Below are 14,275 nucleotides of genomic sequence, written 5' to 3'. Positions count from 1 at the left end.
GTAGTAGCGGACTTTTTGAGCAGACTTGAGAATGGAGAAACAGTACAGAAAGACGACGACGATTTTCCGGATGCCGACATCTAGCAAGTAACGACACTTGCAGAAAAAACGGAATCCACCTTTCCGAACCGATGGCTTATGGAAATGACATACTTTTTAACTACAGGACTGCCTCCACCACAACTATGCACGGACGAGAAGAAACAACTAGCCGTCCGAAGCCGTCACTTCTACCTCGTCGAAGGAATTTTATATCACAAAGGAAGTTACGGCATTTGGCGACGTGGAGTCCGTCAGGATGAGAAGGAAGTAGTTTTACGGGAGGCACACTACGGCACGGCCGGTGGCCATTACGCGGGCGATGTGACAGCCCACAAAGTATGGCAGGCGGGCTTATGGTGGCTAACAACGCAGAAGGAAGCATTCGAGTATTGTAGAAAGTGTGATTTGTGTCAACGGATGGGTCAGCCCGCGTAGGACGCCAGGATGCCACACCAGCCCGTATTACCGCTAGACCCCTTCCAAAAATGGGGATTGGATTTTATAGGGCCCTTAACACCAGCAGCGGCCCGTACGGGCAATAAATACATATTGGTAGCCACGGATTAGTGCACCAAATGGGTAGAAGCAAAGGCACTACGTGAAAATACGGCGGCCGTCACAACCAAATTTCTTTACGAGCACATCTGGTGCCTGTTCGGCTGTCCGATTGAGCTCATCAGTGACCAGGGGAGCCACTTCCTCAATACGGTGGTTCAGGAACTAACACAACATTACGCAGTAGTCCACAAGAAGAGCACGCCATATTACCCGCAGGCGAATGGATTAGCAGAATCCACGAACAAAACATTACAGACCATTTTGAAGAAAACCGTCAATGAAAATAGAACGGACTGGGATACCAAACTCCAGAGTGCGTTATCGGCGTACAAAACTAGTTACAAAACAAGCATACAGTCAACACCGTTCCGGCTAGCGTTTGGACTAGAGGTTGTGATGCCGGTCGAATTTCGGGTACCTAGTTTGCGCATTCAGGTACGGAACCGATTATCAGAAGCCAAGTCGGAGGAGGAACGGATCTACCAACTCCTCGAACTAGGGGAAAAACGCGTCCACAGCATGGCTGTGTTGGAACAGGAACAACGACGGCGTAAAGCGTTTGTGGATCGACATTGGAACGCAAGGGAAAAAGAGTTCGCCGTGGGCCGAGCGGTGCTAGTTTTTCAAACGCGTATGGGCCATATGCCAGGGAAGTTACGTTTCCGCTGGACCGGCCCATACTGGATAATTGGAGCGGAACAGGGCACGTTCCAACTAGGAACTCTAGCTGGAGAAATAGTACGGCAAAAAGTGAATGGGTTTCGGCTCAAACCTTACCTGGGCCCTACGCCACCTAACCCATTCACCGCCGAACGGGACAAAGAACTATAATGAAAAAATAGGTTGTAAATAACCGTTACGAAAAATAAAAAATAAAAAAAGAAAAAAGAAAAAAAGAAAAAAGAAAAAAAGAAAAAAGAAAAAAAAGAGAAGATAGCGACTATTAAAACGACTAAAGGCATGCACAAACTCCTAGTTCAAGAACACGCGGCACCACGATGGCTCACCGCCCAATGAACCCTAAGCCACAAAAAGAAGGAAACAGAAGATTTTCTGCACAAAGTAGAAACCCATCTTCTAGCTATCAGCGCTCCCATCGCTCGTTTTCCTCACCTTCTTCCCCATCCTATCTCAGAGCTCCAACCCACCACAACCTCCCATCTCCTCCCCACGAACCTACTCTGGCGATGCCGATCTTCATCTCTACTACCCTACGCCGATGGCTCGTAGAGAAACGCCTGGATGGCTACATCCGGGTTGCAGAAGCACCTCCGCACCCGGACGGCATGAAGGTCAACATAGACATGGTCACCAACTCTTCCATTCGGAAGAAGTTGGCCCTTCCTCACTAGGCGAAAGACATTTCGAAATACCTCATGCAGAGGCGCTGCAACAGTATTTTGGACCATATTCATCCTCCGCCAAGGCCTATAGAACAAAACAGATTCCGGATCCCTTCTTCCGTGAAATTGCCAAGTTCCTACTGTAAGTCGGCTACGTCCACGTCAACGCATACGGGATGCCTAAGCAGAAGGCAGGCATCATTATCGACACCTTTGAAGGGCGTGCAATCGACTGGGGGGTCATCACAAGGCCAATGTTAAGGCAAGGCTTGCATGCATACCAAGCAGGCAAAAAGCTCAGGCCAATCATCCAACAATACCTTACGGTGCTATTTCCACCCCGAGGCCTGCCAGCACCGCAGCCCAGCCAACCCATGGCCCCGCCCCGATCCGCGAAACGCAGGTTAGTGGAGTTATCGGCCCCAGATTGGGATGAGGAACCCCAACCGGCCCAACCAGACCCAAGGACAACACCTCCTACTGACCGGCCGGACACACAGGCGACGCAGGAGGAACAACCGAGACGCTCCATGGAAGCAGCCCCAGAACTAGACATCGAAACACGGCGGGAAAGCCCTAGACCAAAACGGCGCAGATTGGATAGGAAAGATGGGCGGGGGTTGGTAAAAAACGCCCCCACGGCACCAGAGGCACCGACCGAAGGCGAAGGCTCCGCAGCAGCAGAACCGAATACCACCTTCGAAATCATCCGGGAGCCGCGACCGATTATTATGACTCAGTCCCAACGAGGGAAAGCCGTATTGACAGCGGAAAGCGAGGTTTTGGCATATCCGGATATTCCGGATACGGCCCACGAATTCAATGCCCTCTTGTAGTTCGGTACCTCTTTTGAGCTCATGGAGTTCCTGGCAACACAACAAGTCAAAGCCGCCCAACGAATGGCCGAGGAGCATGCGGAATGTCAGATGATCGAGCGCGCCCTAACACAAACAACGGAGAGCGACGATGAGGAACGGCTAGCCAGGGTCGGTAGACAGAGGAACGCCAGGGTACGACGAGTAGGGATGGAGATACCACCCTTAAACACGGCCCTAGTCGAAGTCCATTGGGAACTGGCAAAGGTCAGCACAAGCGCCAACGAGATGGCCATAAAAAATAAGAATGTCTGGAAGAAGGTTAAACTGACCGAAGCCGAACTACAAAAAGCCAACGCACGCATCACGGAGTTGGAAGCTCACGCCACCGAACCACGTCATAGACGCTCTAAAAGAAGAAATCGAGGCTCAAACCGCCATCGCCTCAAAAGCAAAAGGGTCGTGCAGCTAGCGGAATCCGAAATTGACCGTCTTCGAGCAGAACTACGCCAATCCTCCGACAGAGAAAAGGAGATATGGGCTAACGGACGGAAGGCCGTAAAAACTCTTGAAGAGAAACTAGCTACGGAGGTAGCTCAGCACATCTGGACAAAGGACGACAACTCACAATTACGAGAGGACGCGAAGAGAGCGGAGGCAGCAATCACAGGACTTCGGACCTTAATTAGAAAAAAAGAAGGTATGGTTCGATGAGCAGTTGGTGATCGAACAAGATAGAAGACATCAACTCGAAATCCGCCTAAACAATGAGATGGGGAGATTAGAAGAACATGCAAAGGAAGCCCAGTTGTGGGCGGGCCTGAAGGCCACGTATGAGGAAGCGACAACCGTTAAACGGCAGGAAATCGCAAATCTCCAGAAGTTGATCGAAGACGCACGCAACTGTTGCCATCACGGATAACGTGCGCATCTTGTCATGATATGGCAAGACTCGAACCCATGACCTTATGCTACATGGGTCAAGCTTTTGACCATTAGACTATACATTGTAATACATAGAATATTATTTTCATTTATGTTTTATTATAGAAAATTGATGTATATTCCAGATTTCTCTGGAACATTTTAGAAACTTCAGGAGTATTCCGTAGAACACTATAAAAGGAGGCACAAGGAATTATTTCGAACCAAATCGGTTCAACGCCAGTCTTAAGCCTCCTAGCTACTGTACATTTTCTTCATATAATATATATCTCTTCTTATCATCACTCTCTCTCTCTCTCTCTCTCTCTCTCTCTCTCTCTCTCTCCCTCCCTCTCACTCACTCTTTCCTTCTCTCGAGAGTTCTTCACCTCTCTTAGTACTAATTCCTTCTCTGTCTTCGTACTGTTCCTGACAATTTGAACCGATTTTTCCTACCTTCTGTCTCTCTCATTTCCTACTAATCTCTTATTCCTCTTTTCTTTCATCCCATGGCCACTGTTAGCGCTGAAGAATATCAATCTGTTTTCTCGGAATTTCAATGCTTGAAAGAGAAGTTCCATGCTTTGGAACAAGAAAACCAATGGTTGCTGGGGGATCTTCAACAAATCTCCTTAGAAAAGCAGCAAACGCAACAACAACATGGGGAACTTGCGTTACGCGTGCAACAACTGGAAGCAACCATCTTAACGATGCAACAACAAGGGTCCGGAACACAAGGGATTCATAAAGAACCCAAGATTGGTCTTCCCACGAAGTTCGATGGAACGCGATCGCAGTTTAGAGGGTTCCTTAACCAGGTACGATTAGTTATTCAAATGCATCCTTCCTGATATCCCACCGATGCATCACGAGTGGGTTTAGTAGGCACTTGGTTAAGGGGCTCAGTGTTGGCATGGTTCGCTCCACTATTAGAAAAGGAATCTCTGTTACTCAACAATTTTGAAGAGTTTCTAGGTGAGTTTAAAGCATGTTTCAGAGATACTGACAGCATCAGGACCGCAATCAACAAAATTCGGCGATTACGCCAAGGTGACCGTCCAGCCTCCGCATACGCTGCAGATTTTCACCTACTCGCCGCCGATATTCCTTGGGATGATCAAGCGTTGATGGAGCAATTCCGTTATGGTTTACGCAACGACGTCAAGGATTTACTCTTGACCTTCCCCAAAGAGCCAAAGTCCTTAACAGAAGCAATCAGTCGCGTGGTGAGATGTGACAACCGCCTCTTTGAGCGACGTTCGGAACGACAGCTACAGATGCCGAGGGCAAGATCAGAGCCCACCTACGCCTCAGTGGTAGCAAGACCTTTTCCAAGGGAGTCATATAATGCGCCTCCAGCGAATACTCCGACTCCGATGGAGATTGACACTACACGTCGTCGAGGGCCATTATCCGAAGAAGAAAAGCAGCGACGCCGTACAAATCGACTATGTCTTTACTGCGGTGGACCAGGACATATTGCAATAAATTGCCCCCATAGGCCAAGAAGACAGGTAAACCAAATAGTCGCTAGTTCTAATTGTACTAAACCCGAGCCTATTTCAGTAGGGATATCTGATATTCCTAATAGTACTAATAGCCCAGATCTAGCGAACAGATTTGATGTCCTTAGTCAGTTAGAAGAATAGTTAAATGACTAAGTCCAGCCAAAATAGGAGCCGTTTGGTTGGACAACCCTAGATATGTGCAACCCATTAGTGGTTCCATTCCCTCTTAACAAGTTAGTGATGTGTTCGTAGCCCAAGTAATAGTTAGTACTAAAAGTACCCCTCCAGTACATGTCCTAGCACTCCTAGATTCCGGAGCTAACTCTTGCTTTATGGATAAGAAATTTGCTCAAGCTTATAAGATATCCCTAAGAAAACTCTAGTGTCTAGCCTCTGTAGTAGTCATTGATGGACGTCCCATTGCTTCCGGAAATATCATAGAAGAGTCAGAGCCCATTAATATTGTCCTAGATAACTTAGCATGTGCAGTATCATTTATGTTGGGATTACGGTCCCTCCGGATGGGATGGTCAGATGTCCGGAAGCCGGATGACGAAGACCCCGGCTACGGAGCCGGATGACGAATGTACCCGGAGAAGAGATCTGGATGCGGGGACATATCTGTGAATATGTTTGCCAAGGGCCCTTGAGGCTATATTTGTAAATAGCCCGAAAGTCATATGTGTATAAATATGACTTAGGGCAAACAGTTTGTTGTTGTTGCTCATCTTTCTGTTTTCCACTTAGAGGGAGCTAAGTGAGCAGCCGAGAGAGAGAGAGAGAGAGAGAGAGAGAGACGAAGAGGTCGTTGCCTCTGTGTATTACCGCCGCCTGTGGCGAAGACAGTGAGCTCAGGGTTGTTGTCTTGTAGCTTCACCATTGTACATCTCTGTTTATAGTGATAGTTGGAGTTTGAGGACTCCCGTGGTTTTTCCCACTTAGGGTTTTCCACGTAAAACATCCTGTGTACTCTTCTCTCTATTGTCTTTGTGCATTTTGTATTTCCTGTTTTCTGTAAGTTGATCCTATTCCTCGGTGGTGGCCGAGCATTGTGTTCAACAAATTGGTATCAGAGCGACGGTAACACAGAAAATGGAAGGCGGCAGCAGCGGGCAGCCGGGGATGATGGTGCTAAATGCGCAGAATTACGCCGACTGGAAGATAAAGATGGAGGATCTGCTCATTGTTCGGGACCTGTATGAACCGATCGACAGGTCGGAAATACCCAAGGGTGTACTTGAGACGGAATGGAGGCTTCTGAACCGGAAAGCCGTTGCAACCATTCGGCAATACGTCGACGTGAGCGTTCTACAACACGTGGCGAACGACACCAACGCATATGAGATGTGGCGGAAGCTGTCGGGCCTCTACGAGAGGAATAATGCGTTGAACCGGACCTCCCTGATGAGGAAGATAGTGAACCTCAAGTACCGGGACGGCGAGAGCATGGTGGAACACGTAAGCACGTTCATGGGATTCGTGAACAAGCTTGCGGCGATCAAGTTCCCGTTGGAGGATGCAATGCAAGCCATCATCCTGATGTGTACATTGCCGGAAAGCTGGGAGAACTTGGTGGTGACTCTCAGCACCTCCTGCACCGAAGATAACTTGTCCCTACAAACGGTAAAGACAAGTATTTTGAACGAAGAAGCGCGTCGGAGAGATAAAGAACCGGCCTCCGACTCGAAGGCGCTGCTTACCGAATCGGAACGGGGAAGACAACGGAACCGGAGTCCGCAAAGACGGGAGAAGTCGGGGACCCGGTCGCAGTCAAGAGGAAGGCCCACATGCTTCCACTGTGGGAAGCCGGGGCACTTCCGGAAGAATTGTCGGCATTACCGAAAAGACAACGGAGCCGACGACACCGATTCGAAGAAGTCACCGGAGCGAAACGGTGCATACCGGGGAGCCACGGACCGGAGAGGTCCGGATCGGCGAGGGCAGGACCGGAAAGGAACGACGGCACTTGCGGCAAGTGAAGAAGAGATAATGCTCATTACCGAAGAGAGGGAGCTGAACCTTGCCGGTGAAGAGATGACCTGGGTGGTCGATTCCGGAGCGTCGTTCCACCTGACCCCGGAGAAGAAATACTTCTCATCCTACACAGCCGGTGACCACGGCTGTGTCCGGATGGGAAATGAAGGTACATGCCGGATTGCCGGCATAGGAGACGTGTGGCTGATGACATCAACCGGATGCAAGATGCTGCTGAAGGATGTTCGACACGTTCCGGAGGTTCGATTGAACCTGATTTCGGCCGGGAGGCTAGACGATGAAGGCTACACGGGTAGCATCCGGAACGGTGTCATGAAGTTCAGCAAAGGAAGCCTGATAGTGGCTCGGGCCCGGAAGATCAACACACTGTACCTGATGAATTCCCGGCTATGTCCAGAGGAGCTGAACGTGGCAGCTAACACTGCCGGTGAGCTGTGGCACAAGAGACTGTGCCACATGAGCGAGAAGGGGATGAAGAGGCTTGCAGAAGACAACCTTATTCCGGTGAAGCATGTGCATCTGGAGAAGTGCACCGATTGCCTGGCCGGTAAGCAGAACCGAGCCTCCTTCCACTCAAGGCCACCGACGAGACGTAGCGCACCATTGGAGTTGGTGCACACTGACGTGTGTCAAGTAGAAACGAAGTCACATGGCGGAGCCCAGTACTTCGTGACATTCATTGATGACCACAGCCGGAAGCTGTGGACGGCACCGTTGAAGACAAAGGACCAAGTGTTGTGCGTCTTCAAAGAACTCCACGCGAGAGTGGAAAGGGAATCCGGCAAGAAGCTGAAAGCGATACGAGCGGATAACGGAGGGGAATACCGGGGGCAGTTCGCGGAGTACTGTCGCTCAAAGGGAATCCGGCTCGAGTTTACTGTGCCGAAGACGCCGGAACTGAACGGGCTGGCCGAGAGGATGAACCGGACCATAATGGAGAGGGTCCGGAGTATGCTGGCGCATGCGAACTTACCCAAGGGGTTTTGGGCTGAGGCAATGTCGACGGCGACATACGTGATAAACAGATCACCCTCAGTACCTTTGGACGGAGACACGCCGCAGAGAGTGTGGACCGGTAGGGAAGTATCCTACCGGCATCTGAAGGTGTTCGGGTGTCTCGTATATGTGCATGTGGCAAAGGACCGGAGAGGAAAGCTAGATCCAAAGACCCGGCCATGCATATTCCTCGGTTACGGCGACGACGAGTTCGGCTACCGAGTATGGGACCCGGTCGACAAGAAGATATTCAGGAGTCGTGATATCATCTTCATGGAGGACAAGACACTCGCCGACTGGGAGTCGGAGAAGAAGATGAAGAGCTCCAAGTCGACCGGTGAGGATCAACTCTATGAGGAGCAGTCCTGACCGGCAAGGGACCGGTTAGCACTCGAGGATCCGGCCGAAGACGGTGAAGAAACAGAACCGGCCGAGGAAGATGAAACTGATACCGGAACCGGCCCCGATCCCGAAATGGATTCGGATGAAGAGGAAACGGAGGATCCGGTTACCGAAGCTCCGGAACGGAGATATCCTCTAAGAGAGAGAAGGGCCCCCCGGAGATTTCCGGAACCAGAGCACGTGCTGCTAACTGACGAGGGTGAGCCGGAGAGTTTTGAAGAAGCAAAGCTTGACACCCATAGCCGCAGGTGGTTAAGTGCCATGCAGGAGGAGATGGATTCCCTGCATGAGAACCACACATATGAACTTGTGGAGTTGCCGAAAGGAAAGCGGGCACTTCGAAACAAGTGGGTGTTCAAGCTGAAACCGGGAGATGCCGGAAACCCCCCGAGATACAAAGCCAGGATCGTGGTGAAGGGGTTCCAGCAGAAGAAGGGCGTCGACTTCGACGAGATATTTGCCCCGGTAGTGAAGATGACCTCCATCCGGACGGTGCTGAGCATAGCGGCAAGCATGGACCTCGAGGTAGAACAGATGGACGTGAAGACGGCATTCCTTCACGGTGACCTGGAAGAAGAGATCTACATGCAGCAACCGGAAGGATTCGAGAAGAAAGGGAAGGAGCACCTGGTATGCCGGTTGAAGAAGAGCCTTTACGGACTGAAGCAGGCTCCCCGGCAATGGTACCGGAAGTTCGACTCCTTCATGACCGACGAAGGGTACCACAAAACGCAGTCCGATCACTGCGTGTTTGTGAAGAAGTTCGAAGGAGGAGACTTTCTAATACTCCTCCTGTACGTGGACGACATGTTGATCGTCGGACGGGACCAGGTCAAGATACGGATGCTGAAGAAAGCGCTTCACCGAACCTTCTCAATGAAGGACCTGGGTCCGGCAAGGCAAATACTAGGGATGCACATCATCTGAGACCGGAAGAAGAAGCAGTTGTGGCTGTCACAGGAGAAGTACGTGACAAAGGTGCTTCACCGGTTCAACATATCGGAAGCAAGACCGGTCGGGTCAACCCTCCCGGCAAACTGCAAGTTGTCCAGCAAGCGAAGCCCCAAGACAAAGGCTGAGAAGGAGGACATGATGAAAGTACCATATGCCTCTGCCGTCGGAAGCTTGATGTACGCAATGGTGTGTACAAGACCGAACATTGGATATGCAGTCGGAGTGGTGAGCCGGTACATGAGCAATCCCGGCAAAGAGCACTGGAACGCGGTCAAGTGGATACTCCGATACGTGAAGGGCACGGCAAACGCGTGCCTCCGATTCGGCTCCAGTAAGCCCGAACTCGACGGCTTTACCGATTCGGATATGTCGGCTGATGCAGATACCAGCCGGTCCACATCAGGGTATGTGATGACGTATGCAGGGGGAACGGTTTCGTGGCAGTCGAGGCTGCAGAAGACGGTTGCATTGTCAACCACGGAGGCGGAGTACATGGCGGCTGTTGAAGCCGGCAAGGAAATAATATGGATGAAGGACTTCATGAGAGAGCTCGGTATCCGGCAGGAGGAGCACCGACTCTACTGCGACAGTCAGAGTGCCATCCACCTTGCGAAGAACGCGGCCTATCACTCCCGGACGAAGCACATCCAACGAAGATATCACTGGATCCGGGAAAGGATAGAAGACCAGGAGTTCGTGCTGACAAAGATCCACACGGACGAGAACGGGTCAGATATGCTGACCAAAGTGCTCACACCCGACAAGCTGGAAGCATGCCGGAAGAGGGTTGGACTGGAAAGACATCCCATGCCGAAGTGAAGGGGAAGTTTGTTGGGATTACGGTCCCTCCGGATGGGATGGTCAGATGTTCGGAAGCCGGATGACGAAGACCCCGGCTACGGAGCCGGATGACGAATGTACCCGGAGAAGAGATCCGGATGCGGGGACATATCTGTGAATATGTTTGCCAAGGGCCCTTGAGGCTATATTTGTAAATAGCCCGAAAGTCATATGTGTATAAATATGACTTAGGGCAAACAATTTGTTGTTGTTGCTCATCTTTCTGTTTTCCACTTAGAGGGAGCTAAGTGAGCAGCCGAGAGAGAGAGAGAGAGAGAGAGACGAAGAGGTCGTTGCCTCTGTGTATTACCGCCGCCTGTGGCGAAGACAGTGAGCTCAGGGTTGTTGCCTTGTAGCTTCACCATTGTACATCTCTGTTTATAGTGATAGTTGGAGTTTGAGGACTCCCGTGGTTTTTCCCACTTAGGGTTTTCCACGTAAAACATCCTGTGTACTCTTCTCTCTATTGTCTTTGTGCATTTTGTATTTCCTGTTTTCTGTAAGTTGATCCTATTCCTCGGTGGTGGCCGAGCACTGTGTTCAACAATTTAATATTATTAGTATCCCAAAACATCCCATAGTTTTAGGATTGCCGTGGTTCGAGTTACATAACCCAGACATAGATTGGAGAACAAGAGAAATCCGGTGTTGACAAACCCAAGGGTCAACTCAGAAGATGGCAACCATTTCGCTACATCAGTTGCGTAAAGAAGGGCACAAGGAGGAAATGTTCCTCTTTGCAATATCAGTAAACCCCTCCAGCACCACTAAAGAAGAATCCACCGTTCAACTTCCCGAGAAGTATCGTCATTACGCCGATGTTTTCGATAAAGTACAAGCCAATACACTTCCTCATCATCGACCGTACGATTGCCCCATCGATTTACAACCGGGAAAAGAGTCGCCATGGGGACCGATCTACAATTTGTCACCAACCGAGCTGGAAGTCCTTCGGGCCTACATAGAGGAGAATTTGGAAAATGGTTTCATTCGGCATTCGAAATCTCCAGCCGGCGTGCCCATTTTCTTCGTCAAGAAAAAGGATGGATCGTTTCGTCTCGTTGTAGATTACCGTGGCCTGAATAAGGTTACAATCAGGAATAGGTATGCTCTTCCCCTTATCTTAGTCTTTTAGAACGGATCAATGGTGCCAGGTTCTTCACGAAGATCGACTTACGGGGAGAGCATATAACCTCGTACGGATCCGACCAGGAGACGAATGGAAGACCGCGTTTTGCACTAGATATGGGCACTTTGAGTGTACGGTCATGCCGTTCGGCCTCACTAATGCGCCGACAGTCCTCTAGCACATGGCTAATGATATATTCCGAGATCTATTGGATGATTGTTTGATCATCTATTTGGATGATCTACTGGTTTATTCAAAGACCCAAGAAGAACATGATTCTCATGTACTATTAGTACTAAAACGACTTCGAGAACATGGTTTGTATGCAAAGCTGGAAAAATGTAGTTTCGGGTGCAACCAAGTGGAATTTCTCGGCTACATCATTTCGTCAAAAGGCATCTCCATGGACCCAGCTAAGGTCAAAACAGTGGTAGAATGGTAGACTCCGCGTTCGGTGCGGGATGTGCAATGCTTCCTAGGCTTTGCCAATTTTTACTGGAAGTTCATACAAGATTACTCAAAGATTGTTCTACCTCTCACACAACTTACCAGGAAGGGACAACCGTTCATCTGTTCTGAAGAAACGGACATGTATTTCGAGAGTCTTAAAAAGGCATTTACATTGGCTCCAATTCTAGCTCATGTCGATCCGGAAAAACCATTCATTATCGAAGCTGATGCATCGGATTTTGCATTGGGGAGAATTTTGTCACAACAGGGGAATGATGAGAAGCTACATCCTGTGGCTTTTCACTCACGCAAGTTTGACGCCGCCGAAATCAACTACGAAATTCATGATAAGGAGCTATTGGCAATAGTGGATTCTTTTATGCAATGGAGGCATTTTCTGGAGGGATCCTCTCATCCGGTCACCGTATTTAGTGACCACAAGAACCTTGCCTGCTTTCAGGATGCTCGTGTGTTGAATCGACGTCAAGCTCGGTGGGCCCACTTCCTCACGCGTTTCGACTTCAAAATTACATATCGTCCGGGGAAGCACCAAGGGAAGGCAGATGCATTATCACGGCGTTCGTATCTAGCACCCCGTCTCGGCGAGCCAGCTTTCGATAACCAAAAACAAGTCATCTTGGGACCGGCACGACTACAAGCAACACAGATCTTTGACATGCCCATGGATTCCCGCGTTACGGATACCATACACGAAGACTTGAAGACAGATGTGTTCGCCCAAGCTATACTAGCACAAATTGATCCCTCTCGAGGGTCGTGTTCACAGTCGCAACCACCAGGTACGGACTATCGGCAATTCAAATACCATGATGGATTACTCTTCTTTAAAGAGCTTTTGTATGTTCCTAATGGTTCTTGCCGCCTTCAAGTAGTACAAAACTGTCTTGACACATATACAGCTGGGCATTTTGGTAGTACTAAAACGCTACATTTAGTACAACGATCATTCTGGTGGCCCTGTATGCGACAATTTGTCGAAGATTTTGTTCGGACTTGTGATACATGCTGCAGAGCGAAAATGCCAAGGCATCATCCATATGGTTTATTAGAACCATTACCAATTCCAAGCAAGCCGTGGCAATCCATTGCTCTAGACTTCATCACAGATCTTCCAGTAATTTTCATGCATGAAATATGTCGGCATCATGGACTTCCCGATAGTATCATCAACGACCGTGGACCCCAGTTCGTGTCAAAATTCTGGAAGCACCTTTTTAACATGCTCAAGGTCACTTGTAACCTCTCCTCCGGCTACCACCCACAAACCAACGGCCAAGCCGAACGAACCAATCAAACGCTGGAGCAGTATCTGCGGTGCTTTCTTAGCTATCATCAGGATAACTGGGCAGATATTCTCCACTTCGCCGAATTTTCCTATAACAACTCTATCCACGCATCCACTAAAGTTACACCATTTTATGCTTATACGGGATGTCACCCCCAGTGGTGTGTACTTGAAACCCCAGAGGTGTCCACAAATCCTTGGGCAGAGGATCGTTTGGAGAGGTTACGCAAGATACAAGCGGATTTATCTACTCATCTCCAACAAGCTCAAGAAACACACAAGGTTTATGCGGATCGTCATCGACTCCCATCTAGTTTTAACATTGGAGATCGGGTATGGCTACTCCTACGACACATCAAGACTACTCGCCCATGCGAGAAGTTGGATTATCGGCGATTAGGTCCCTTCTATATTATAGGAAAGATTAATGATGTCTCTTTTCGTCTTGATCTACCTCCACAACTTCGGATACATCCGGTGTTTCATAGTTCTCTCCTTGAACCCTATCAAGAGAGCACCATCCCAGGACGTATTACACAACCTCCACCCCCGATTGAGCTTGAAGATGGACCTGAGTACGAGGTTGCCGCCATCCTTGATTCCAAGCTTGTTTGCAACAAGCTCTACTATCTAGTCGATTAGCTAGGATATAGTCCCAGTGAGCGTACTTGGGAACCGATAGAGAATGTCACGAATGCTCGTGCTCTTCTTGAAGACTTCCATCGTCAATATCCAGAAAAACCGGGTCCTCAATCCAAAACGACTCGTTACACTCGTCATTTTAATGGGGGGATAGTGTCATGATATGGCAAGACTCAAACCCATGACCTTATGCTACATGGGTCGAGCTCTTGACCATTAGACTATACATTGTAATACGTAAAATATTATTTTCATTTATGTTTTATTATAGAAAATTGATGTATATTCCAGATTTCTTTGGAACATTCTAGAAACTTCAAGAGTATTCCGTAGAACACTATAAAAGGAGGCACAAGGCATTATTTCGAACC

This window comes from Azolla caroliniana, unplaced genomic scaffold (genome assembly GCF_043228905.1).
Source record: "Azolla caroliniana isolate FFs.n. ecotype wild unplaced genomic scaffold, voAzoCaro1.0.p SCAF_15, whole genome shotgun sequence".
Taxonomy (NCBI): Eukaryota; Viridiplantae; Streptophyta; class Polypodiopsida; order Salviniales; family Salviniaceae; genus Azolla; species Azolla caroliniana.
This window is presented reverse-complemented; position numbering follows the sequence as displayed.